Source organism: Mustela nivalis (assembly GCF_964662115.1).
Source record: "Mustela nivalis genome assembly, chromosome: 8".
In the NCBI taxonomy this organism is placed as follows: Eukaryota; Metazoa; Chordata; class Mammalia; order Carnivora; family Mustelidae; genus Mustela; species Mustela nivalis.
Window position 1 is genome coordinate 109744231 of NC_139027.1, and position 26702 is coordinate 109770932.

Below are 26702 nucleotides of genomic sequence, written 5' to 3' on the forward strand. Positions count from 1 at the left end.
CTTGATCTAGCCTTTGACTGTGTATTTCTCACTCTAGAGCCAGACATAGCCTGATTTATCATTTGCCCGTAACAACCCAAGTGTTAGAAGACTATTGTAGACCACTCTTGGCCTGGAAGAGAGCAGTGTGGCTTCTGATGCCTTGGAGACAAATGGAAATCTTTACTATACATTTCCTCAAAGATATAGCACAGGGGCTTCTCACAGTGAGTGGCCCAGAAAACATTGGGACTATCCTCTCCAGGTACCAGGTATCCTCTCCAAAGTCTCCCAGGAAGAACATCTGGTAAACTTGCTCCCTTCACTTCCACACACCCCTTTCAGCATCACGTGGCTTTCCATTTCATCGTTTCAGAATCTCTGATATGCCTGCTGGAATTCCCAGCACATTACACTATACTGCACTGGTGTGCTTTGGAGAATTATCTCCTTTTCCATTCTGAACTTGAAGAGAAATTGCAGTAAATACAATTCTGTACTGTGGTAAAAGGCAGAATGTCCTACTTTTAAAGGATGGGTTACACAGAGTGACTCACTTCCTAAGAATGCAGTTAGGGAAAGGGAGAAAGAAGTGCCTTTACAGTGGGGAAACCTGGCAAACACTACCTTAGCCAGGTGATTGAGGCTAACATCATCAGTGATAAGTCATATTGATTCATGATATGATCTGTTTTTTAAAATCCCACTTTGCTTCTGTAGTCATTCTCCATAAACCCATAACCCAAGGCTAACTATGAAAAAAAAAAAGAAAAAGAAAAAGAAAAAGAAAAAGAAAAAGAAAACAAAGGGAAAGACATTCTACAAAACATTTGACCAGGACTCCACAAAACTGTCAAGTTTATAAAAAAAAAAAAAAAAAAAGGAGAGTCTGAGCAAGTGAAAACATAAAAGCTAAATGAATGTGACATCCTAACTGGGATCTTGGGACAGAAAAAAAAATCATTAAGGAAAAACCAATGAGATCTGAAAGAAATATGAAGTTTGGGGAGTTTTGTCTTTGTTTTTGAGAAAAAGGATGACTGATTTTTTTTTATCACGTATCTACTAAAGGTACAGAATTTGGTCGTCTTGCCAGGGGACATAATGATTCTAAATTAAATTTGTCCCAGCTAAATTTCCAGTTTTCATGCGGTCAAAGCTTGCCAAATGTTACATTAAAAAAAAAAAAAAAAAAAAAAAAAAAACTCAACAGGGGTGCCTGGGTGGCTCAGTGGTTTAAGCCTCTGCCTTCAGCTCAGGTCATGATCCCAGGGTCCTGGGATCGAGCCCCGCATCGGGCTCTCTGCTCAGCATGGAGCCTGCTTCCTTCTCTTTCTCTGCCTGCCTCTCTGCCTACTTGTGATCTTTGTGAAATAAATAAATAAAAGCTTTTTAAAAAAAAACTCAACAAAATTAGTAGCAAAAAGTTATAAAAAATAAAAGGTAGGGTAAACTTTACTTGGATATCTGAAAGAAAAATAAAACAAAAGAGATCCAATTTATAACTCAGCACAGCATTTTAAAAAATATTTTACTTATTTATTTGACAGAGAGAGATCACAAGTAGGCAGAGGGGCAGGCAGAGAGAGAAACAGGGTCCCCAAGAGAGCCCGATGTGGGGATTGATCCCAGGACCCTGGGTTCATGACCCAAGCCAAAGGCAGAGGCTTTAACCCACTGAGCCACCCAGGCACCCCTCTCAACACAGCATTTTAAAAGATTCTTTCTTCTCTCTAATTTTCATAAAACCTATAGCTTTTCTGGACTTTCTTATTCTGTAAATCCCTTTCTTACTATTCCCTACCTCTGCTCTTTCTGAAGCCCCCCCCCCCTGCCCATGGCTTCCCTCTGTCATCATTCTCTCAGTCTTTTCCTCCTGCTTCTCCCAAACTTGTTCTCTCCGTTATCCAGATTCATCTGTTCCTAGAACAGCTGGGACTCAATGCAGCAAAGACAAAACTCTCCAGGGGAGAGGTGACAAAGCTGAAGAGTCAAGAGAAAATTCTCCATAGCAGGGATAGGAAAGGGAATGAGGGTAGGCTGAAAACTCCATAAATTAATAAAAATTGCTCCCATCAGAAATATGAACAGCTGGCTTTTATACGCTGACCAGAATTAGGAAAACCATAACAGTGACTGGGGATGAGAAATATGTCCAGAGGAAGAATAGGTTGGTCTTGGTTCAGAACGGTCTTGGACCTGCCGTTTAAATGGTAAACTTGATGCTTTGTGCGTATAGACATATCTGACCTATTTTCTGTTGTGTCACAGTAGCTGATCCAGAGAGAATCCAAATATATTTGATGGGTGACCTTGAGAATAAGAGTATCCATTTCTTTAATTTAAAGTAGCAAATTTAGGCATTGTCTGCCTTAGTTACTTCATGGAGATTTTGCTAGGAGTCAAGCAAACCTACATAACTAAGTATGGGAAATAACCAAAAAAAGAAGTGTAGTAAACAGAGTATGGGGGCCAGACTGATCCTCCATACTCAGGCGGGGACGTAAGCCCACTGGCTGACCGTCAAATGGGACATGATGGGTCCTGTCATCTCTGAGTTCTCATTGGCCCACTGCCATGGGCCTCTGCAACTCGTCCTGTCAGAAAGTGGAGTTGTGACTTGCTTTGACAAATGGAATGTGACAGAATGACAAATGCAAGAGCCTAGATCTCAAGATTCCTTGTGTGAGTTTCCTTTCACTCTTGGAACCCTGCCTCCACCTTGTTAATAAGCCCAGACTGGACTGCTGAGGGATGAGGGACACAAGGCCCAATCACTCCCCCCCAACCCCGGGCCTCAATCATCAGCCAACCAGTTTTAGAAACAGAGCCCCTTCGCTGAACAGAAACTGCAGATAAAAGAGTGATCCCAGCAGAGACCAGAACAGCCAAGCTGACCCGAACTCCAGATGCTGACCTACAGAATAAGGAGCCAAATAAATCATTTGTATCAGCTACCAAGCTTAAGGGTAGTTAGTTTTGCAGTCACTGCTCACTGATGTGACTTCCAAATTGAAAATTCGGTGAGTCAATGACTTGGCTCTCACTTGTGCCTTCCGACAGAGGGCACATTTTCCAGGCGAGCACCCCTGACCAAGAAAGCGACAAGTACCTTGTCTTGATGGTCTGCGGACAGCTTTTGTTTGACCATATAACTTCCTATGTCATTCTCATATTGGCTATTTAAAAAGCTCTAACAGTCAGGGTTAAAATTTAATTCACACATTATCCCTTGGACCTATTTACTTCTGCCTCAAGCATTTTCTTATTTCGTTAAGACTGAGAGAATCTTGACTCCTGAGGTTCATGAAAGAAAACAATGGGCTGGGATATATCTGTCCTTAGTTTCAGCACCCCTTGTTTTGAGAGCCCCCACTTTGGAGGTGGACAGCATCCTCTTGCTGTCTTTAGGTGCCTGGGACCATTCACCATGAATATCTAAGCTCATTCAGATCAGGACCGTGTTCTTTGCATTTCAAGGTAACATCTAGTTATGTAACAGGTTAATTCTGCTCTGATGTGGCACATCATAGAAAACTCAGCTCATACTGGCTTGAGTAAAAAGAGGAATTTATTTGTTTCTGCTACTGAAGGTTATCTGGCTTCAGGCATGGTTTTAATCAGGTTTTAGTCTCTTTCACTGCATCAGTAATCTCTCTTTTCCTTCACGTTGCCTTAATTTACGGGCAGGCTTTCTCCAGTGGTGACAAAAATGGCTGCTGTGAGCCCAAGACGCATTCTGTTTTCTGCTGAATAATCACAGCACAGAGAGACCGTCCCCTTCATTTTCAGCAAAAGTCTTGAGGCCAATTCTCACTGGACCTCTTTGTGTCACATGTCCTGCTTGACCCATTTAACTTTCTACAGGGGAATGGAACATGCTAATTGGTCAGACTTCTGACCTGTTTACTGGCCTCCTGCCACCCCAAAAAACACAGTACAGGAGACGATGGTGGGGTTAGTATCACTGAATGGAGTGGATTGAGAGAGAGTGGGGCTTCCAGAGGAACCTCAGGTGCTATTACTAGAAAGGAGAATAGTTGTGGGCAGGCGAAACCAGCAGTTACCATGACAACGGTGGTTACCAATCTTACAGCACACTGTAGTCGCCTGGGGGAACTTTCTGACAGTATCACCAGAAATAGTGATTTACTTGGTCTTAGGTGTGGCCTGGGCATCAGTCTTCGTTTAAACTCTCCAGGTGATTCTAATGAACAGTTAAGGCAAAGAATGGCTGCATTTGGGATATTAATAGCTAATTATGCCTTTACCCTGGAGAATGCCTTGAAGTGCTGTGGGTCACTCCAAAAGACTGCATCTCTCAGGGTAGACTTTCCCACAGTGGAGAAGGCTATGAGTCAGTGTAGTGTGGTAGATATAGGAGTGAACAGGGGTAGGCAGACAGGAAGCTCTGATTGCCCCCAATTTGAACCATATTAGTAACCATCTGCTGTGTACACGAGCTGCCAGCCCTGATAACAACTTTTGAGATTAAATTTGAGAAGCCTTTTGCTCCAGAAAGCCAAAGAACCCATTATGACACCCCCACTACAGAATGGAGGGTACAAGTTTAACTACCCTTTCAGATGCCACAGCTCCCAGGATCAAGCCTAGAGAACCTTGGGGGTGGGTCCCTGGCATCATTGCCTGACTCCCCTGTACCCCATCAGAGGCGGGTGAGACAGCCATTGCATCTTGGCTTCTGCACAGTGTTTTCCTCCCAGCTGGTTGGAGGAGGCAGATTCTCCTCATCTTTCTAGTGAGGAAAAGTTCTGGCCAATCACGAAAGGCCAACTTGAGACTGCAAATGTGGGGATGAGATGGCAAAATCTGTTTTTGGAGCTGCAAGAGACACTCCTCTCCGTGTGAAGAGCTGCCCCAGAAAGCTTGTCGTTGGGGGTAGGGGGAAGAACTGGCAGCTGCTCACTGCCCCGGGTTGGGGAGGGGTGGGGGTTTCAGAGCCTTCTGGCTGCCTGGGTAGCTGCACTCAGAATTTCACATTTTCCTTTATCAGGGACCAGGCCCTGAACAAATCACAATGTGGGGTTTCCCCCAGAAATTTCACCTTAGAGAAACCTGGGGTGGGGGGGGGGCGGGGGGTTGCTCAGGGAGAGGCAGTGGGATGCTGTAGTCAAGGTAATGGATTGGAAATCCAAGCCCCAACCCATCGTCTCCTGTCTTGTCTTCCTCTACTTGGGCGTATGAGGGAGCCCCCCTGTAAAATGGGATGCTGTTTGAGAATCCTCTAGGCTCTGCAGATTCTGAGGTTATGATGATAAAGAACAGAGGGGCCACCAACCTGCTTTGCCTTGGTTGGGGGGCAACTGCTGGCTTGGGCGAATGGAGTGTTTATGACCCTTGCCATTTCAAAGGGCCAGACGACTCCTTTCCTCCTTATCCTTATCTTCCCTCCTGACCACCATCACTATCATTCTAGGAGCAAAGACACTGGGGATGATGCCCCAAGTGTGTGAGGGGCAGCTAAGTCGAATCCTCACATGTCGCCCACCGCGGCTTTAACCTCTGTAGCACATGGGGAGATGTTTGGCACTTTTGCAGAAATGGAGGCTCGAGTCTGCTTCCGTTTCTGTTCTCTCCTGCCCTGTCTCCCTCCTCCCCGCTCCTTCTCCCTTCCTTCCACTGCTGTTTACTGATCCCCCAAGTCGTGACGACGTGCTAGGCACTGTGCCAAGTGCGAGGGCCCCAGAACCCATCAGAGGGTGGATTAGAAAGCTCTGCCCTAACGGAGTCTCCTGGGGGCCGATGTGGAAATAAACAAACAGGGACTGTGCGGTGACAATACGGCGCCCCGAGGGCTCCCGCGGAAATGAGCACAGGCTGTTCCGAGAGCCCACAGGAGGACCCCTGACCCAAGGGATGCCTCGCCGGCGCCCCTTGCCTCGCGAGCACATTGCAGGGGCGCGGGGGAGGCCCAAGCCCCAGCCGGGCGCGCGCCAGCCCCGCCTGTGCCGCAGTGAGTCAGGAACCCCGCCTCCCCCCCTGCACCCGCGAACGAATCACCGCCACCCGACTCACTGCGGCACAGCCCGCCGGAGCCCGCCCGCCCACGCCCTCGCCCCATTGCGGTGTCCCTCGTTCCCCTTCCCGGCCTGCTCGCGCCTCGCCTCCCGCGCCCTCGCCTTCTGCTCGCCCGGGGCTGCTGGCTCCCCGACCTTCCGCCCGCATCCCCAGCCGCGGCTGCTGGAGGGAGGCCAGGGGGGGTGCGGGTGCCCGCCCTGCTGGAGGGAGGCGCTCGCAGAGCTGCAGTGTTCCTTTGCGTCGGGAACGTTGCCCGGGGAAAGGGGGAGAAACAGAAATGGTGAAATGACTCAGGATTCTCCAAGTGGCTTAGCGCGGCGGTGCGGCGGGCTGGCTCCAGAAGGAGGGGGACGCGAGGGGCCTTGCCAAGCTCTAAGTCTCAACCGCGGGGGGCTGTGCCCCAACACTGAGCTCGAATTTCTGCGGGAGAGGAGAAATGTAGGTATAATGTATAACTCTAAAATAACAAACTGATGTATTTGGGTGAATTCGCACCAAGCAGGTGACCCAGAAAAGGAAGTAAGATCTGAAAGTCTCGAGCATCCCCTGAACAGTCACTCTGCCGGGCAAAGGCCAAGTGCCTTAACCCTACTGGCTTTACCAGATGATTTTTTGGGAAGAAAGCTGGTGGCGGGATGTAAATGAAAAGTAGCCAATCGGGTCCTCTCTGAAATCACTTAAAGGGTCCATCTCTGAAAATCCACCCTAATGTCTTGGGGCTACCAGTGGGGTCTCCGGGTTTTGCCGGCTCTTCTGCTGTGGTTGGAATCTGTCCTTCCCTAGACACCAGTATGCTAATGGCCAGGGAATGACGCTGCTCAGGGCCTCTGGAAAGACCTGTCACGGGTCTAGACATGCCTCAGCAGGACAGGCAGTGACCTGCTCAGCAAAGTATATAAGGGCATCTCAGCTCATACAGGGGCAGTGGGAATCCCACTTGATTTCTCTAGAAAGCCCACACCAGAGTTCCCCTACTTGAGGACGTGCCTGCATGCGATCCCCTTCACCTGGAATTCTCTTCCCCCTTTATCTCAAAGGGGGAAATACAGCATCCTATCCAAAATAGCATCCTATCCATAGCGCCTCTGCTCTCTCTCTCTCTGCAGATCTACTGTTTTCTTATGTTCCTTATATGTTTATTTATTTATCATACATTTCTCCTAGCATGTAAGTTTCCTGAGGGCAAGAACTTTGTCTTGTGGGCTGTTCTAATTCCCAGTGCCTGGACCTTTCTAGGTGCTCAATACATATTTGTGGAAAGAATGAGGCTGGGATAGTCCAAGGAATTTGCTCAATTTCACGCAGTTTAGTGGTACAGCCAAGTAGCTGAACCTTCATCATCTCCTCCAGACCTAGAACTTTTCTACCATCTCAAGCTTAAGCTGGTTATTGGAAATGATCTCGAAGTGGAATCAGATTGGACAATGGCCCCTGGGGAAGCTGGATACCTTCTCAAGATGCAGTTTTTAGGGTCCTCCAAATGCTCCATTACTCTGTCGTGTATATATTTATAAAGGTAGTAAGTTCCAGTAGATGTTGAGTGGTTCGCGATGTGGTGCCAACCTTTGGTCTCCCCTGACATTGCTTTAATCCCCTCTGAAAGCATGGCTGGAAGTTGAGGTTTATAGAGTTCAGGGCTTTTGTACTTAAGTTTATTCTACCCACTAAGGCTCGAGTTACTTTTGGAAGAGGGAATCCTGCTAAATGAACCCAGAATCACAAGATCTGTATCAATGTGTTGGAATATCACTGACATTTATTTGGGCAAATTCGAACATTCTAAATGGATCAGTCTTCTTGTGGCCATTTTTTGAGCTATAATAACTAGTTCCTGTTCTTAGCAATTGTTGCTTTTTTCTCTCCTAAGTTCAAATGTTATAAAAGATGTCTGAGACTTTCAGCAGTGCTAGTACTTTTTAAACTACCATAATGCAAAGAAGTATCTTCCAGATTTGGAGACAGGAAAACTGGGTTTGCATCTTGGTTGCTCTGTATACCAACTCTGAGACCCTCTTTGTATTCCAAGTATTCATTTGAACAGGTGGGATTGTGCTATCTACCTGAGAGCACTGTGGTGAGGCTCAGATGAGTCAGTGTGCAATAGAGTGCTTTGTAAGCAGTCTAACAGTCAAGCCCAGCATGATGCTGTTTGAAAGAATTTTTAAAAAGGAAACTGAGAATCCAGGTCCATCCTTCTGGAGTGACGGCCAGGATGGAGGCTGTGTACAAAATACAGTGTTCTGGAGCATATAAAAATGGGGTTGAGAGCTAAAAGGACAATCTGCAGGTAGCAAGAGTCAAGCCAGTCAGCTGCCTGGGGGGTTCAGTCAGTTAAGCTTCTGCCTTTAGCTCAGGTCATGAAACGAGGGTTGTGGGATCGAGCCCCACATCATTGTTGGGCTCCCTGCTCAGCAGGTAGTCTGCTTCTCCCTCTCCCTTTTGCCCCTCTCCCCTGCTTGTGCTTTCTCTCTTGTGCTCTCTCTCTCAAATAAGTATAATCTTTTTTAAAAAGAGAGAGAGAAGTCTGAAACAAGCACCGTGCCAGGGACTGGGGAGGAAATGTGATCAGTGAACAAATTTGGATATTTGTGATGGCTGAATCATATGGCTGGAACCAGTAGGAGTCGGAGGGAGCCGACAAATGGATGAGTTTTGATCAAACTGAGATGAAACAGAGTGGAAGGATGGAAGGCTGGGTAGGGCAGAGGCTAGTTCCTATCTTCTTCCATCCTTTCATTTGGCAAATATTTTTGAGTGCTGGCCAGGTGCGAAGCATAGTTTTTCTAGCATCTCCAGGAAACTGTCCTCAGATAACTGATGAACAGCCACATCCTTCTTCCATCAGTGGGCTGATATTGATACCATTCCTGCCCTCAACCACCCTTTGGGACAGCTGATGAACTAGGGGACTTGAACTTCTTAAACACCTAGAAAAGTGTATAATTGTCTATAGATGGAAGCCTGTCGCAGGGTTCTAAGGAGTCAGAAGAATTGGGTTTTGGGGGGCTTCGGAGACTATGAGTGCATCCAACAAAGCTAAAATGGCAGAATCAGACCAAATAAAATATCGAAACTTGCCCTTGACTTATCTATTTATCTTTTACCTATAAGATGTTTTCTACCAGTTGCCTGCGTCTGTGTTGTCTGCTTTCGTCAGTAAGCCATTAGGGGATGGGTGGTCTTTCTTCCTAGCACATAGAGCACCAGGTCACTATGAAAAGAGGCACATGGGAAATATTGTTTAATGGCAATGTGTTTTCACTAATAGCCCAATTATAAAATAGCCTTCAAATGCCCGAAGTTTTCAAATCATTTATTAAATATTTATTTAACTTCTATGGTGCTCTTTTTTGCAAGTATAACTTTACCTACCTTGTTTTTACTACCCTTTGGGTACTTAATAATAATTTTTCATAAACCTATGATGATACCAATCCTGATTGAAACTCTTGCTAATCTAAGACTTAGGAAGAGTTGATGATGCGCTGCCTGGGGAAAAAAACAAAAACCAAAAAACAAAAAACAGGGAGTAAAGATAACAAAAGGCAACCCCTATCTACATTGAACTGAAGTTGGGAAGATGAAAGAAAGGTAAAATACCAGTTGGCTATTTCTGTATAACAAATCAGCCCCAAGCTCAGTAGTTTCAATCTTTTTTTCTTGCTTATGTGTCACTGGTTGGATAGAGGTTGGTTGATCTAGGCTGAGCTTCAGATGGGCTCAGCTTACAATTACAGATTAGGTCTATATCTGCACACACATATTTTCCCTTGGTTTAGTGAGTTACACTGGGAAGGTAATAAAACTACAAGAAGGCAAACTCAACGAAGCAAGTTCATTTTGAGTCTTTGCTTACATCATGATTGCTAACATTTCATTGGGTAAAGCAAGTCACTTTGCCACATCTATCACGAGTGAAACAGGAAAATGTATTCTGCCTCTGGCTGGAGGAATAGCAAAAGGTCATGGGTACAGGAAGAGGTGAAGCACTAGTATCAATGATGCATAATAAGAATCCAGTTTCTTTCTTTGGAATGTCTCCAGAATATGGGAATATCACTTTATTCCACCCCCTGATGTTCTAACTCATTAAAGTAGTTAATCCATGGATTAGGCTGTTCTAGCAGCAGTTGGAATTCTTCCCCATTGAAGGCTCTTTTGGCTGTTGATTCATTGGCAAATGCCAAATGAGATGCATCACTAAATGCAGAATCAGAAAGTCGTGGGTTCAAGTCCCTGTGGTACCACTTACCCTCTGTGCATCCCCAAGTGGGCATTTAACCTCTCCGCGCCTCTATTTCCTCATCTGTAAAATGAGGTAAGAATTCCTGCTCAATTTATCTCATAGGGTTGTTATAAAGATCCAGTCAAAGGAGATCAAAAGTATGAAAATATTCTGTTAACTGGAAATAGCTGCACATGAAAGATAGTATTATTGCTGGGTACTGTTTATGTTGGAGATTTCTAGAAATCCATCTTCTTATCCAGTTCCACTGATCAAGTGACTTGTATTACTGTTGTGCCCTCAAGCCTTGTTCCTGGAGTAGTCAGATTAAAGCATGGTTTGAGTTGGGGATGGATAGTCAGGGTTGACTTCTCAGGTAAGGGCCATAGAAAGAGATGGTAGAGTCAAGGAGAAATTCAGCCACTTCTTGTTCTGTCATCACTGGCCTTTCTGGGGTCTCACAGCATGGAAATCTGAAGTCAAGGTCCTTTGTTTCGGTGTGACTTCTCGCTTCCTGGTTATTTTCCAGTGGTTTCTCTGGAGGTTACAGCATGTTATGGAGGCCAATACCAGTAAATATGAAATAATGAACAGCTTTGGAAAGTGCCTTGTGGTTTCCTTTGCTTGGCTTTCATTTCAGTTATAAAATTCTTGATTTTCATGAATCCATCTAAAAACACATAGTTATTTAACAACCTTAGCAGTCTAAATTATGCATATTCATATCTAGAATGCCATCTGTTCTGTCTCTTGGAGTGAGTTGGTTCCTAGGTGTTGTGCCACCAACCTCAACCAGGAGGTGGCCTGGGGAGTCCATATGGCATCTGGCATTTTCCTGGCCACACCAGTACCTGGGCTCAAGCCCAGGAAATGGTTTGGGATTAGGGAAGAGCATGAAACTAAATGGACTAAGGTGAGATCTGCAGTATAATCTGACTTTTTCAGGCTATTTCTGAAAAGAGAAAGAAAGGTCATGTGACTTTTTCTTGTGATATCCATGACAAAACTCATTGTGTGGGAGGGTTCCTCCCCAGTGTGACTCTTTAGGAAAGGCCTCTAAATGAAGTGGTATAATTTCACATTCTTTAAGAAGAAACACCCCATACCATATCCAGAGTAGGTTACAGGATAGAAACGTTAACTTAACATAACACAAAGATGCAGGTGAAACAAAAGTTCCATTAAACCAAAATTAATGAGAGTGGTCTGATGGAGGTGCAGGTATGGAATTGAGGTTTCTTGGTTCTAGCCTCAATTCTGTCCCTAAATTCCTATGAAGTTTTGAATGAATCATTTCACTGATCTCTGCCTCAGTTTCCTCATCTGTGACAGGAGTGAATTAACCATTAAAGTCCTGTCCAGCTTTGTCATCTAAGACATTCATGCCTTCCTTCTCCTTATTGGTAAAATGAAGAGGTTGTATGATGTTACCTGGAAGGTGCTGACTCCTTTATCCCATGATCGTACTTTCTAACAGGAGTGAAATGGAATTACACTGGGCTCAGCATGAGCCCTGTTGTCCATATGTGCTCTTTGGCAAAAATTTAGTATTGGAAGCTGGAAAGGAACAAAAAGAGAAGTGGACCTTTTCCCATTGGCATTAAAGTAAGTGTTTTGTTTAAAATACCCCAAATAAAAATAAAACAAAGAAGTCTGCATTCTAACACTTTCCATGTAAATAATAGACAACATCCCATTAGTGAGACTAGGCAGCAAGTACACTATTTAAAGTGCTTTTTTCATCTGACAGGTACCATTTGGAGTGCAAATGCATGTTTTTGGCAAAGCCCCATGCCTGGTGATGTTTTTCTTAGCATGGAAGGTTTAGGAACTGGAAGAGAGATGATGCAGGGAGAGAGGAATATATCCAGAGACTAAACATGTCTGTGTTGCTCATCTTTTAGCACCACCATATTAATAACCTCAGTGACCATGATTCTTCCAATGAAGACTCTAGACAGCTCATGGTCATTGCTAGAGGATTGATGAGCATCCTCTGCACCTTGCCTGTTCATGCTTTTACTTCTTTTTCTCTCTGAAATCTTCTATCTAGTACATCACCCTCTGTCTGGCTGGCACTGATGGGAAAAAATGCATCAACTCACTGGATTTCAAATTCATAGCTTATTTCTAGACTGAGTCTATGTCAAGATGGTATGTGTATACATCAGTCTACTTGGGGGTGGAAAGATGAAAATTGTGTAAGCCAAACAACTCATGGGGTGAATTTTTTAAAGTTATAAGTAGATGTTACTTTTTATAAATTCCTGTGGACTACTGTAGCTTTAGTTTGCTGCTCTGATAAACAGTGTCTTGGCTTCCAAGGACCCAAGTGCAAGTAATTTAGTTAGGAGGTGATGCCAACAAGCCCATAGAGAAGTGAGGAAGTGAGACAGGGAAAGGAAGGCAGCCAATGCAGGGAGCATTTGCAAACAAATTAGGCTCAGTCCTGCCTGGGAACTCTGAAAACCCATATGAAACATGTATCTTAACTATCCCAAAGGAGCAAGGCAGCTAGGGTATTTACCAACCCTCCCACTTATTGGTTGAGGGTTGCCTCAGAGTGGTGTTAATTACCCAGCACTTTTGGCCTAAAGGCAGAAACACTACAGTAAGCCCAAGAGTAGGAATTCAGGCAGAAGAATATAACAATGGTAAGATCTGAAAGAAAATGGGCAGGGCTCCACCTGTACTTGGTGCATATAGACACGTAAGGGAGACCACATCAGCTAAGAGATATAAATAAATGATAGAATTAGAGGCATAATCATTCAGAACTGAACTGTCCAAAGATTGGGGTGGCTTCAGGTAAAGCTTGATCCAGGCTTTTAACGGTTTTAACAAGCATGAGTTTCTTTTCTCTATCTCTTTTCACCACTCGCTATGTGTTGGCTTCATTCCTGGTAGTTTCTACCTTTATGATTACAAGATAGCTTATAGTAGCTTTTTAGGGTTCTAGTCTCTAGGTTCAATATCTATCTAAGAAGAGAGGGTGTGTTTTTCAAATAGCTTAAACAAGTCCTGGAATTAAGTCTTCTGGACTATGATTGTCCTGATTAGGGTCAAGTTTCCATCTTCCCATCCCGCAGCCAGGGAGCTTAAGTCTATCTACACTCATTTCTGAGTTGCTGGGGGGTGAGGGAAGGGTGACTCTAACTCAAAACACACGGCTGGGAAATTTAGTCTGTTGAGACAGAAATAGAGGTAATTAATACTAAGGACTTAAGTCTAACAGCATAGGTGTTTGATAACCTTAAGGAAAGCAATTAAATCAAGGATATTATATTTCAACTCCTTGATGTCAGAATCCAGTTGAATATCCAGGGAAGAGAGAAAGATTAATAGTGGTATGGTGAGGGAAGGCCAGGAAGAAAATGTAATGGTGAAAGCTTGGGTACCAACAACCACTCCAGGAAGCTGAATTCAGACTGTATCTTTGACAACACTAATGCCGGGTAATATTTATTTAGCTGAGCCTAATAAGCAGTGTAAAGAGTCTCATCTCTCAAATTGGCACAGCAAGGGGCCACAGCAGCCAGGCTGCTGATAATTAACAGTGAAATGTCTGGCCTGTTCTCTCCCTGCAGCATCCAAAGAGATGCCTGGGACTGAGGGGCAAATTCATTTTCCTCTTTGCCGGCTGGGATAAGAATGGGGTTTGCTGCAGAAAATTATTGGAGAGACAGCTAACCAAGGGCAGAACAAAATGGCTATTCTGAGCAAGCAGGCTGGGCTGAGGAGGGCAACCCACCTCTTGATTGTGGAAGGTCATATACACACTGCATTTTCAATACCCATGTGTGTGGACCTATACAGGCTGTTATGTTGGTTTTAGCTCACAAGTGCTGCATTTGAAATTGTGGTTGCAGAATCAAAGACTGTTAGAATTCAGATGAACCTTGGAGATTGTGTAGTTCAATTGTATTTACTGATGAAACAACAGAAACCTAGACAGATGTGTGGCTTATCTAGCATCACAGTGAGTTCATTGTAGAGTTGACACAAGGAACACAATACCCTTATGTAACAATTTATTGTTAATAATAACAATGTCTATGATCTAAATGCTTGAGATTCAGTCTGGAACTAGATCTTGTTCCCCTTTTATAGCTGAATCATTTGGTGGAATTCATACAGCACTTCAGTAGAAAACAGAAGACTCCAATCCATTAACTTTGGAAGCCCTCTCTAATTATAGTGTTGATGGGGATGATGGATAATTATTTACCTCTCAAAATATACCAGGCACTGTGCTAAACAATTTACAGGCATTATTTTGAATTATAATCCTCATAATAACACTTTGATGTGATACTACCTCCATTGTAAGGTGGAAGATATTGAGGTATACAGGGTTTATGAACATGCCCGAGAACACACAATTTGTAAATGGCGGACCTCAGTTCCCATCTCACGTGTTCTCTTTCAAGAGCCAAACCTGTACCTGTAACCACCCCTAACCTTTACTCTTAGCTCTGCCAGAATTTCAGTGCCTTCTACTGGATTTTCCTTCTCCAAAAGAAATTCTATATCCAGAGAGATCTTGTATCATTTCCTTCATCTTTAAAAAAGATCACAAATTTACTGTACTTTTTAGAATTGCTATTAATGACTTTTGAGATTTGTTACTTTTTTTTTTTTTTGAGGATCACAGTGAAACACTACATTTACATATTTAAAGACAGTTTTCCTAAATGTCAGTTCAAAATATAGATTTATCAGAATTTGGAAATGAAAGAATTTTCTCTTACTGTTGACTCTACTGGATGTCAAGACTGTGCAAACCACATCCCAGAATTAGAGCACTGTGGGGGCATTTGACCACACCCAAGTATCCCTGCCAAATAGCCTGTCTTCTCATTTCCCCACCCCTGATCTGCATGGCTTCCAATTCTCCTTCCCCCAGTTTCTCCAGATGGCAGACATCTTTCAGCCTCCTGGCTCCTGCAACTTCTTCCTACTGAATTAGAGCCAATTCCTCTAATCCAACTTCCTCCTCTTCAAAGGGATGTGCATAGCTTCTACAAGGACGAGGCCATCTGACTCCAATGCCTGTTGCCTTCTCTTGCCAGTGTCCTTATTTGACCTCAGTGTTCCTCCAATTTGGTCTCCATGGAGAGATGACCATTGGCTTGATTTGCATCCAGTTTTCCTGTTGGTCACCTTCTCTTCTGAATTCTTCTCTCTCGTTTTTACCATTAATATCCTGCAATTCTCTACTTTGGGTGTGTTTCTTCCTCACTAGAATAGTATTATAATAACTTAGGGCAGATGATTAACTCTGATATTTTTACACTTTAAGCCGTTTTGCAAATTATATCACCAGAGAACTGGCTTGAGGATGACCAAAGAATTGACCCTTCATCAGTAAGGGGGATGGGAGGAACTGTTTAGCATAGGGAGCACCTACTATGGAATGGATCTTTGAGGCAGAGGCAAGAATCAAATAGAACATACCTAAGTATGTTTCATACTTTTTTCTTTTTCTCTCTTATCTTAGCTTGTTAAGACCTAAATTTCCCTCTCTTTCCTATCTTTAAGCAAATACTGTCTTACATAAGGTAGTCTATTCCTATGTTACCAATAAAAAATTGACTTCTCCAGTCTTCTAGAAATGTTTAATCTACCTGATATTTATAGTATGTATAGTTGAGTATTTCCAAAAAGCATGAAGACTCAATTAAAGGGGGCTCATAAATGGGGCAGCTGGATGGCTCAGTCGTTAAGCACCTGCCTTCGGCTCAGGTTGTGATTTCCAGGTCCTGGGATCAAGCCCCACATCCAGCTCCCTGCTCAGAAGGGAGCCTGCTTCTCCCTCTCCCACTACCTGCTTGTGTTTCCTCTCTCACTGTGTCTCTCTCTGTCGAATAAATAAATAAAATCTTAAAAAAAATTTTTTTAAGAAAGGGGGCTTATACCACTTATTGGATCACCTATTTAAAACAAACAAACAAACAACAACAACAATTGTTTTTTCTGCTTGATCATCCCTTTAACTTCAGGATGGGTACTTTTTACTTTCCCCCTACATTAGTGTTTATATTTTATTGTTTTTTTATTTCTTTAATGTTGAGCCTTGATGAAAGCTACAAAGTTTTTCTCTCCAGTAAAATGTCCAAATATCACATTCACACACATACACATGTACAGAATTTTGGCCACAACTTCAAAGTGTTCACTGATGCTCATACAGAGACCCATTCATCATACTGCTGTCAGACTAATAGTTCTATAAGATGAGTGAGGTCATCTTATGTTCCTAATCCTCGTCACCTCCAGAATAGAGCATAAAGTTGAAAGCCTTCCATGGATATTACTCAAAGTACTCTTCCTTTCCATTCATCTTCTGTTCTAGCAACATTTTGAATATTTTTATTTCTTCATGCCTTTGCTCAAGTTGTTCTCTTGACCTGGAATACCTTTTTCGTTCTCTATCTTGAAGAATTATATATGATTTTCCCTATCCCACTAACGGCACCTTCTGTAAATCACTCTATCATTCCAACCAATGTAGATGACATAAATGTACTCAGGATTCATTTCACCTTTCTTTACATTTACAACTTCCTGATGTTTGTCTTTTTGATATCACTTAGGAGAATGGGAGTCTTAAGACTAAACAAAACCTTAAAATAATTTTGTAAAGCTTTTTTCCCCCCTCATATTATTAATTTCTTTGTAAATAATGATAACATTTAAAAATACTTAATGTGCAACAGTTATGTGCAAGGCACTGACCCAGCCACTGGGGCATACTGGTGGACAAGGCAAATAGAGCCTTTGATCTCATGGAACTTTCTTTACATTGGAAGATGAAAGACTAGAAATATTTTTTTAAAAACAGGTGCTTACAGATATTGAGTATTTGGAAGACCATTACTTTGAGAAATGAGAAGTGTGACAGAGAATGAAGAGAGGGAGAGGAAGGACATTACATTTTTTAATTGGAAAGTCAAGGAAAGCATCTCTGATATTCGAGTTGAAACCTGAATGGTGAGGAACTAGCCATGTAATGATGGGGGTAAGGGAATGTTTGATAGAGGGTAGAGCAAGTGCAAAGGCCCTGAGGTGGAAGCTTGCTGAAGCAAAAATAGAAGGTCAGTGGGAGACAGGGGAGAGGTGTTCTTTGACAAGGTTAGAGAGGAGTAAGGAGTTTGGAATTTATTCTAAATGACATAGAGGCTTCTACGTCTGAAAGCTCCTTGAGAGCAGACCTATCTGTTCAGCACAGGACCTGGTGAAAGAAATAGATGCTATAAAGGAAAAAGTTTTATAACCAAGTAATTTTGAGCATGTTAAGATGCTCCTTATTGGAAACTGGAAGAAAGGTTTTTTCCTAGGCTATTCAATATATGTCCATGGTCACATTTGGTTAAGAGGAAATGTAGCTGTTAAGTAACAACCCTTGGATTTCAATTTCCTCAAGGACCATTGTGGGGACTTTTATGAGCTCATAACAGTCCTACATGCCCTGCAAGTTCCCATTCATTCCATTTTCTTCGATTCTATCTTATCACTGAAATGGTTTGAAGGCTCGGGAGTTTTACAAGCTTCAATCTGCTCTTGGCTTTTTGCCTCCGACATTCAATTTTCACACCTACTTTTACGAATTCAAGAATGGTACTAGACTGGCTTCCTCTGATAGGATTTTTTTTTTTCCCTCTTAACACATTTTGAAACATTACTTGTTTAGAAGGCTCTATAAAACATGTACATTCAGCTTAAAGAATCATTAAAAGCAAATACTTGTGTAACCACTACCTACATTAAGAAATAGAATGTTGCATTTTAGAAAGTGTGGTTTTAGAACGGAAATCAACCTTTACAAACAAAGTCACCTGGTTTGCACCCTTTTTATAGATGAGAAGTATAAGGCTTTGAGTGGGCCAGTGGTTTCATACAGGCCATATTGCAGTTCTGGGTGGAGGTAACAGAATCATAACTCTAAACCAGCAGACCCCATCGAGATTAGGGACTCAGTTTCTCAGACCAGGTTGTCTAGGGCTCTTACATGAACATTTGCAGTCAGAGTTGAGGTGATAAGAGCTGAATTTCTCATGGAGAATCTGTTGTTTTTCTTTCCAGAAGCTCTCTATAAAGGCAACACTGATGATCTATCCTCAAGGTGCCTACGAATTTCATGAGTAGTTGAATTTCTAGCCTGGAGTTCTTTCTTTTTCTTTTTTCTTTTTCATCACCAACTTGGCTCGTTTTTAGAGTTGACATTTTCTGAGTATCATCGGCTCAGGTTATGATCTTCGGGTCCTGGGATCAAGCCTGCATCGGGCTCTCTGCTCAGCAGGGAGCCTGCTTTCTCCTCTCTCTCTGCCTACTTGTAATCTCTCATTCGGTCAAATAAATAAATAAATAATTTTTAAAAAATTAAAAAAAAAAAAAGAAATTTGTATTTGGTCTATGTCCCAGGTTCTTGGCAAAGAGCTCCTAAAACTCTTGGCTTTCTTAATAAAAGGCCTAAGAAGAGTACCTTTTGTTATTCATAATAAGCACATATAATCATACCTGAGTTTATGCTAATGAAGTGGCTCTGGGAGGAGGGGAGGTAGGGGGGAGAGGTGATAGGCTGGTTGTCAAAGGAACTAACCCTTCAACTAACTGTTGAAATTGCAGCTCCACCCTCCATTCTCTTGGGAGGGGAGAAGGGCTGGAGGTTTTGTTAATCACTAATAGCCAATGACTTAATCAATCTTGCCTACTAAATGTAAACTCCATAAAAAGTCCTAACTGAAGGGATTTGAAGAGCTTCCTGGTTGCTGAGGATGTTAATGTGCTGGCTAGAGGTAGCATGCCCAGAGAGAGCATGGAAGCTCCATGTTCCTCCCCCCATTCCTTACCCTATGCATTTTTCCTTTTTGTTTTTCCTTTCTTGTATCCTGTATAATAAATGGGTAATAGTAAATGAAGACTTTCCTAAATTCTGTGAGCCATTCTAACAAATTATCAAACCTGAAGAGAGGCTGTGGGAACCTCTAATTTATAGTGGCCTGGTCAGAAGTACAGTAACAACCTGAGACTTTTGATTGACATCTGAATTAGAGAGCAGTTTGGGAGCTGAGCCCTTGAACTGTGGGGTCTGTGTTAACTCTGGGTACTTTGTGTCACAACTGAGTTAAATTGTAGGACACTTAGTGTCAGCAGAGAACTGAAGAATTGCTTGATGTGGAAAAAGAAAACACACATTTGGTGTCAGAAGTAAGTAGTAGAGGGAGGGAGTGTTTTTCTCCCCCTTTACAAGTGTAAAGACATTTATATTCAAACATTTGAAAAATGCCCTGTGGGGCCACCTGGGAGGCTCAGTTGGTTGAGCTTCTGACCCTTGGTTTTGGCTCAGGTCATGTCTTCAGGGTCCTGAGATTGAGCCCTGAGTCAAGCTCTGTGCTCACTGTGGTAGCTGCTTGAGATGCTCTCTCTCCCTCTGCCCTTCCCCACCGCCCCCTGCATGCTCATTCACTCTCTCTCTCTTTCAAATAAAATAAATAAATAAAATCTTTTAAAAATGCCTTGTAAATAGCCTCCCAAATAAATTATCTGTGAAATGAAGCCTACAGCAACTTCCACGTTTGTCATCTTTGAATCTTTTCATACTAGTAAAATCAAACTAAAATTGCCATACAGTGTAACAACAGTGAAGGAAAAAGTTAGAGTGATAGCACATTGATTCAGAGTTGTGGTGGTGGCGATGGTAGAGAAGGACATGGTGCATAGAATGGGGCAACATGCAGGATTTTGCTACAAAGCAGCCTATCTTTTTTTTAAATGGGTATAATATTTCAGTTCACTCTCCCCATGCTTCATTTGGGTTAATTTTTTTTTTCTGAGCTGTTCTCCAGCTCACAAATTCTTTCTTCAGCTCCATCAATTTTGCTATTAAAATCATCTTGTAGATTTCACTTTGGCTATAGTAACATTCAGTTCTACAATTTCATTTGTCCTTTTTAAAAAAAAATTATAATTCTTTGTAAAATCTTTCAATCTTAATTTTTAACCTGTTTCAATAAAGCAAAAAGTTATTTTAAAGACTTTTTGTTTCTTATATTCAAATATAAGGAAGATCCCATGGTTTTCTTTCTGTTGTCTGCTTCTTTTTAAAGGTTTTCTAATTTTACCTAATTTCATTTTGTATAAAACGTTATATTTGGGATAAAATTGTAGAAGTTACCTTCCTCTAGAAAGAAATTGTATTTCTTTCTGTCATGTGCCTGGGACACTAGCAGTTTGAAAGCACCTTAATCCAAGTTAGTGATTTATTTGAGCAACCCAGATAATTCAAAGTTAAACTATGTATGAGAGCTGGGTGACTTTGATCCCAAGTTTTGTCTTCCTGATACAGTGAGACTGACAAAAACCCTTTACATGATTTCAGATACATTTTCTATATGGGGAAAAAAGTGGCACCTAATAATGAATCACTTCTCTGGATTTGGTTGGTAATTCCTTGCCATCTTATTTACTTCTTTATGCTTTCAAGCTTTTATTAATTTTTTAAAAGATTTAGTTATTTTAGAGAAAGAAAGAGAATGAGTATGCATGCACACCCATATGGAGGGGAGGGGCAGAGGGAGAGGGAAAGAATCCTAAGCAGGCTCCCCATTGAGCACAGAAACCAACGTCACAGGGCTCTATCTCATGACTGTGAGATCATGACCTAAGCCAAAATCAAGTTGTATGTTTAACTGACTGAGCACCCAGGCATCCCTATTGTTAATTTTTAAAATATATTTTCTCAGGCTTTTCTAGTTGTCCTTAGTGATAAGGCTAATTCAATATTACTTGGTCTTCCAGTACTGAAGGCAGATGTCTCAAGCTAATGAGATTTATAGACTAGTCACCTGTGTATAAACTTTAGAGGCTGGTTATACCCTGCCTAGAAGAAAAAAATCTGAACTGCTACCTTTCTCAGATACTGCCCTATTGCCTGTTTTTTATTTTACTCTTACAGCTACTTCCTTCCCTCTCTTTCCTAACCCACTACAGAGCCATAATCATGATGGAAAACTCTTAGCAATATATGATCTGAGTTAGAAGAGAAAAAAGATGTCTATCCACCAATACCTTTCCTCTTCAGTTAAATATACATATATATTTTATAATAAAAATATACATTGATTCATTGATGTGTTTTGGTGAATGACAAGGAGAGAAGGTATGAGATTATAAAAATATGTAACTTGGCATTATGAATACCAAGCCATTTTCTTTTGAAAGACTTGGGATATGCAACGTCTTCAGATTCAAATGTGTTCTTTTTGTGAGATTCAGCTAGAGATTCAACTTCTTTTCAACACATGCTTCTGATGGGCTTGAAAGTTGGCATATCAATCTGTGAGTACTTGCAAAAGAGGCTTTCTTAATTTTCTTGGCTTAAAATTCCTTAAAACATGAAGTTTTTTTAGTGAACTTTTATTGAAATATGAAATAAATACAGGAACATGCACATATAAATGCACAGCTAAATGAATTTTGGTAAAGTTAACATATCCACATAACCAGGACCCAAAAACAGAACTAGATCATTACTAGCATCTCTTTCACATCCCCCTTCTAGTCACTAACTCTTTAAGGGTAACAACTATCCTGATCTGATGCTGTAGATTAATTCTGCTTATTTTTGAACTTTATATATGGAATCATTTAGTATATATTCTTGTGACTGGTTGTTTGTAGTATATATTCTTGTGACTGGTTGTTTGGTTTTTGTCTCCCAACATTACATTTGTAGGATGTATTACTATTTCCGCATGCAGTTATAAATCATTCATTCTTGTATTTTGTATAGTAATCCACTGCATGAATATAATATGATTTGTTTATCGTTTTTACTTTCTATGGATAAGGGGAAGTCTCCCCAGTTTAGGAACAGTGCTGTTACAAAAATTCTTGTGCATTCTTACTACTTTTTAGTAAATACAGATAGCAAGAAGATTCTCAACCTTTCATCTGTTAAATTTCTTCCTGTTCACCAGGACTGTGGCCCAGATTTCTGTTCCTGATCTTTTAATTTGGACAAAATACAGATGAAGACAGATGATTTTCATGAACTTCTTCCTAGATTAGTCAGGAGCGTGTTGTCCATCTGACTGTGGTCTTCTGCCTGAGCTCTATCTCCAGACTCTTTTGTGGTTTCATCTGGTGGACTGAATTATATCTACTGCCCATACAGATTGTTTTATAATTCTGCCATGTTCCAATTGAATCTTTTAACAATATGAAAAAAACCTGTTCTTTTAAAAATAAAGCATCTATTCTCTTATGAGAATATTGTTACAATTCTATTAGCTAGTGACATTTTATGAGAATTCACAAAAGAAGAGCTATCTGCTTGTGGGACCTTCAAATTTCTGAAAATTTGCTTAGATAGAAAAACTGTCCATGCATTAGAGCAAAAGATGCTTACAACAGGATATTGTCATATATGCCTCAGAGCTAAACAGATGGCTAATTGGGAATTAGAGTAGAATTACTCATTCATTCCACAAACACCAAATGAACCTCTACTATTTGTTCCTCTCTATGCTAACATAATTTACATTAAGTTATATTAAATTCAATGTTAATTATATAACATAGTATCGTCATAACATGATCTACTATAACTCCAGGGAGTGATAAGAGCTAGAGAGAAAATAAATCAATGGAAGAGGTGGATCTGGATGTTATTTTAGATGGATGGTAGGAGGAGGAGTCAGGAAATCACAGAATGAGTGACATATGTGAAGACCTAAGTGAAAAGAGGGTACATTGCCTGGACCTGGAGGAATTTTCCAGAAAGAGATTTGCAAGACCAAAGACGGTAAGAGGGAAACAAGAATGGCAGATTCAAGAGGGAGGAAACAGGACAGTGTGGCTGGAGTATAGTGAGTAACGAGCAGGAGGAAAGGCGGTTAGATGAGAGAGGAAAAGGAAGACAGGGGCCACATAAGGAAGTTGAATTTTATTCCAAGGTGATAGCATTCCACGGGATCTTAAGTGCGAGTTGTACAGTATGTGGCTTGATTTGACGTGTGGTTGGGAAACCAATTTGGCTGCTGCATAGAGAATGGTTTATAGGTATTAAGAATGGAATAAGAATGGAAATTGTCTGAGAAACTCATTTGATGTCCTGGATTTTGGAGGTGGGAAAGATATGTATGGAGAAGGCTGCTACATGGCAGAGTAGGACATTGCTCCCAAAGAAGAAAAGGATTTATATAAATTAACTGCCAAAATTTCAGTTTGAGAAGAAATCAGACAACCCACTACATTTCACCCTTTATTTTACAGATGAGAAAACTAAGACTCAGGAAGCCTAAGTAACTTTCTTAAGGAAAAAAATGGGGTAACCACATTGAAAATAAGAAGGAATTTGGGGAAAGGTGACTTCTGCTACTAAGTCAAAATATTCATATGCAATAAAGTCAAATTATGGGTAAGAGCTACAAACACTTGAAATTGAGTGCTAAATCTCTTTTCTTTTTTTGAGAACTGAAATTTTGGTGACTCAAAACGACCAGCTTATCATCTGGAGATGACTCTGAACTTTTAAATGGCAAGTCCAAGCCTTATTAATTTTCCTAAAACCATTGGGAACAATGCCTGGCATATGGTCAGTGCTTTATAAATATTTGCTGAATGATTAGATGATGAAACTGAGAGTCAGAAGAATTCTAAAATATATATAGAAAAAAGGAGAAAGAAAAAGTACATGCTCTAGCACTATACTAATATTGAAGGAACAATTAAAGTTTTAGTCAGCATGCTTTGTATTGTGACAGAAATTCAGTTCAAACTGATTTAAGCATCAAAGAACATTCATTGGCCCATGTAATTAAGTCTAGGAGGGAAGTTCTGAGTTCAGGTATGGCTGGATTCAGGGCTCATATGCCATTTAAAGAACTCTCTCTGTCTCTGTTTCTGTCTTTCACTTTCATTTCCATTTGTTTATCTTTCCTTCCTGTTGGCTTCATTCTCCTTCTAGCTTTCTTCACAAGGAGATCCTTCTATAGTTATAAGCTTACATCTTCCTGTTTATTAATACCAACAGAAAGAGTTCCCTTTTCCCAAATGGTTCTATCAAAAGTCTTCAGGGACCAGGCCAGTCAGCCCATGTGAACATGGGCTGACAGTAGCAGATGAGTGGTTCCCAAGGAAGAGTTAGGAATGATTAGCAAACATTGGTAGAGTGGATAGTAGCAGGAGAAACAACAAAGATCTACTACCAAAGTGAAAGAAAAGGGGAACCTTGCAGCCAGAGAGGCAATTTCTGTCTATGAAACCCCCCTAAAACCTAGGGCACCTTAATTCTAGACCAAGGGAGGTTCAGCGTTCAAAAGATTCCTCTGCTTGTAGTAGTGACGGTGCAGATATTTGTTGATGTTTCTGGGCGCTCTATTTACTCTCTTTCAGGCTTCCTGAGGCAGCTAGATTTTTCTCCAAGTTCCCCTGAGAAACTTAACAGACTTCTTGGATATATAAGAGCTTACAGGATCAGCATCCACTGCCAGGGTTCTGTCCTCCTCACAGACTTTCCAGTTATTAGTATGAAGCCCCAAAGGTCCATGGTTCATCCACAGTTTTTTTTTTTTTTAAGATTTATTTATTTTTTTATTAACATATAATGTATTATTTGCCCCTGGGGTACAGGTCTGTGACTCATCAGGCTTACACACTTCACAGCACTCACCATAGCACATCCCTCCCCAGCGTCCATAACCCAACCCTCTCCAAACCCCCACCCCACCGCAACCCTCAGTTTGTTTTTAAAGTTGTTCTTCATGTTTATTTAAAGAAACCATGAGCCCAGTGTCCACTTTCCTGTGAAGCTCAAATGCTATGAAATTGAATGGCAAACCAAATAGTGTATGTGTGTGGGGGGAAATGGTGGGCAAGTTCAGGTAAGTGTGTAGTTTTTACTCCATGATGAAGATAATCAAGGAAACAAACCACTTTCCTACACTCAATAAAAATGTCTCCCACATAGATATTTCCTAGCCAATGGAAAAGTGAATCAACTAGAGAACTCCAAGACAATTAAGTTAATTGAAAACACATTTCATAAGAGAATTTGAATAGATTATTTGAGGTCACAGAGCATCCACCAATGAGTATTTGCCTCAGTATCCACAGGTTTACTTTGCTTCACCAGTTGTAACATTTCTGAAATTCACTTGTTTCACCTTTGTGTGCAAATGTGGAAAATGTGTGTTTTTAGTTATGGCTCCATAAGACCAGTATCTACCACCTTCACAATTTTAGTCACATGTGCCACATCACCAGGGTTCAGTGAAGGAAAGCAAAACCATTCTAGTTATTTCAAGCAGAAGGTGATTTAATACAGGGAAATAAGTGCTTACAAATTGGTGAGAAGAATGAAAGTCAGAGGCACCAGAGGGATCTTAGTTTCAGTGTCAAAGTAAAAAAAAGAGTGTGTTCATCACATTTTCCACTGTTGGTGCCTCTCTAAGTGTCATTCCCATGAGGCTGTCGACTGAAAAGCAGAACCCTGAGTCTGACTCCTGTGTGCACTCATCTTTCAAAGCGTAATTTAACTGCCTCTACTGTACAGACTGCTTCTGTTTTATTTCTGCCTTACAAACCTCAGGCAACTGCATCAAACTGGCACAATATAATTTGTATCCAGAACCCTAACAGCAAGGGCATCTGGAAAGTATAATTTTAAGACTTCCAACCTTGGAAAGAAAAGAAGAGGTTGAGAAGGAATCCAAGAACTTGTCACTTGTACTCACTGTACACATTAAATTTTTTTGTTTTTTTTTTTTTCTTTTTAAGAAGACCTTATATTTATACTGTAAATGAAAATCCAAGATCATTTGGCATTAACAGAAGGTATTGTCAAAATAAATGCAAGGAAATTTTTTTTGCCTTACACTTGCCAAAAATATTTTTCCTCCCTGAGAGAACAGAGTAATTATAAAAGGTTCTTCTCCCAGCCTCTCTCTAACTGCACTATTCCTCCCATGCTACCTGTCTGCCCTGCCCCCCACCCTCATACACTTTGTGTGAGCCAGAAGTCAATATTTGCAATGAAATGACAGGTCATGTTTGAATTAAAGCAGGCTTCTGAGCAGCTCATAGTCAAGTTTTCTTTTCTTTCTTTCTTTCTTTCTTTCTTTTTTTCTTTCTTTCTTTCTTTTTTATTTTTTCCTGGTGGGGAGATAGAGAGGACCGCACAGAACCCACACTCCCACAGGCAGTGTACATCAATGGACTTGGGGAAACTCTTTATTAGGTTATAATCAGTTTGAAGGTGCTTTGATCTCCTCCTCTGTCTTAAGTTCTAGGGTAGACCTCACATTTTTACATCCAACCTGGAGTTACAAATCTGAGAAGGAAAAACATCAGGAAAGGTGACCCAGGGAATTTCAGAGACTGAAACAAAGACCAACAGTCCCTTTAAAGCAGGACCTTGTTGCCTTTGCAGAGGGCAAGAGGTGGGATACTGGGG

At 41.4% G+C, this 26702-nt stretch overlaps 2 long non-coding RNA genes across 3 annotated transcripts in view; both read left to right on the forward strand.

Moving 5' to 3' along the window:
- LOC309871435 overlaps nt 1-26702 on the forward strand; it is a 92978-nt gene that overhangs the window by 33839 nt on the left and 32437 nt on the right. The gene's annotated exons all lie outside the window — the stretch shown is intronic.
- LOC309871437 lies at nt 6273-22514 on the forward strand. The gene is made up of 2 exons (XR_014315281.1): nt 6273-6456; nt 22225-22514. It is a non-coding gene; the product is annotated as an uncharacterized lncRNA (long non-coding RNA).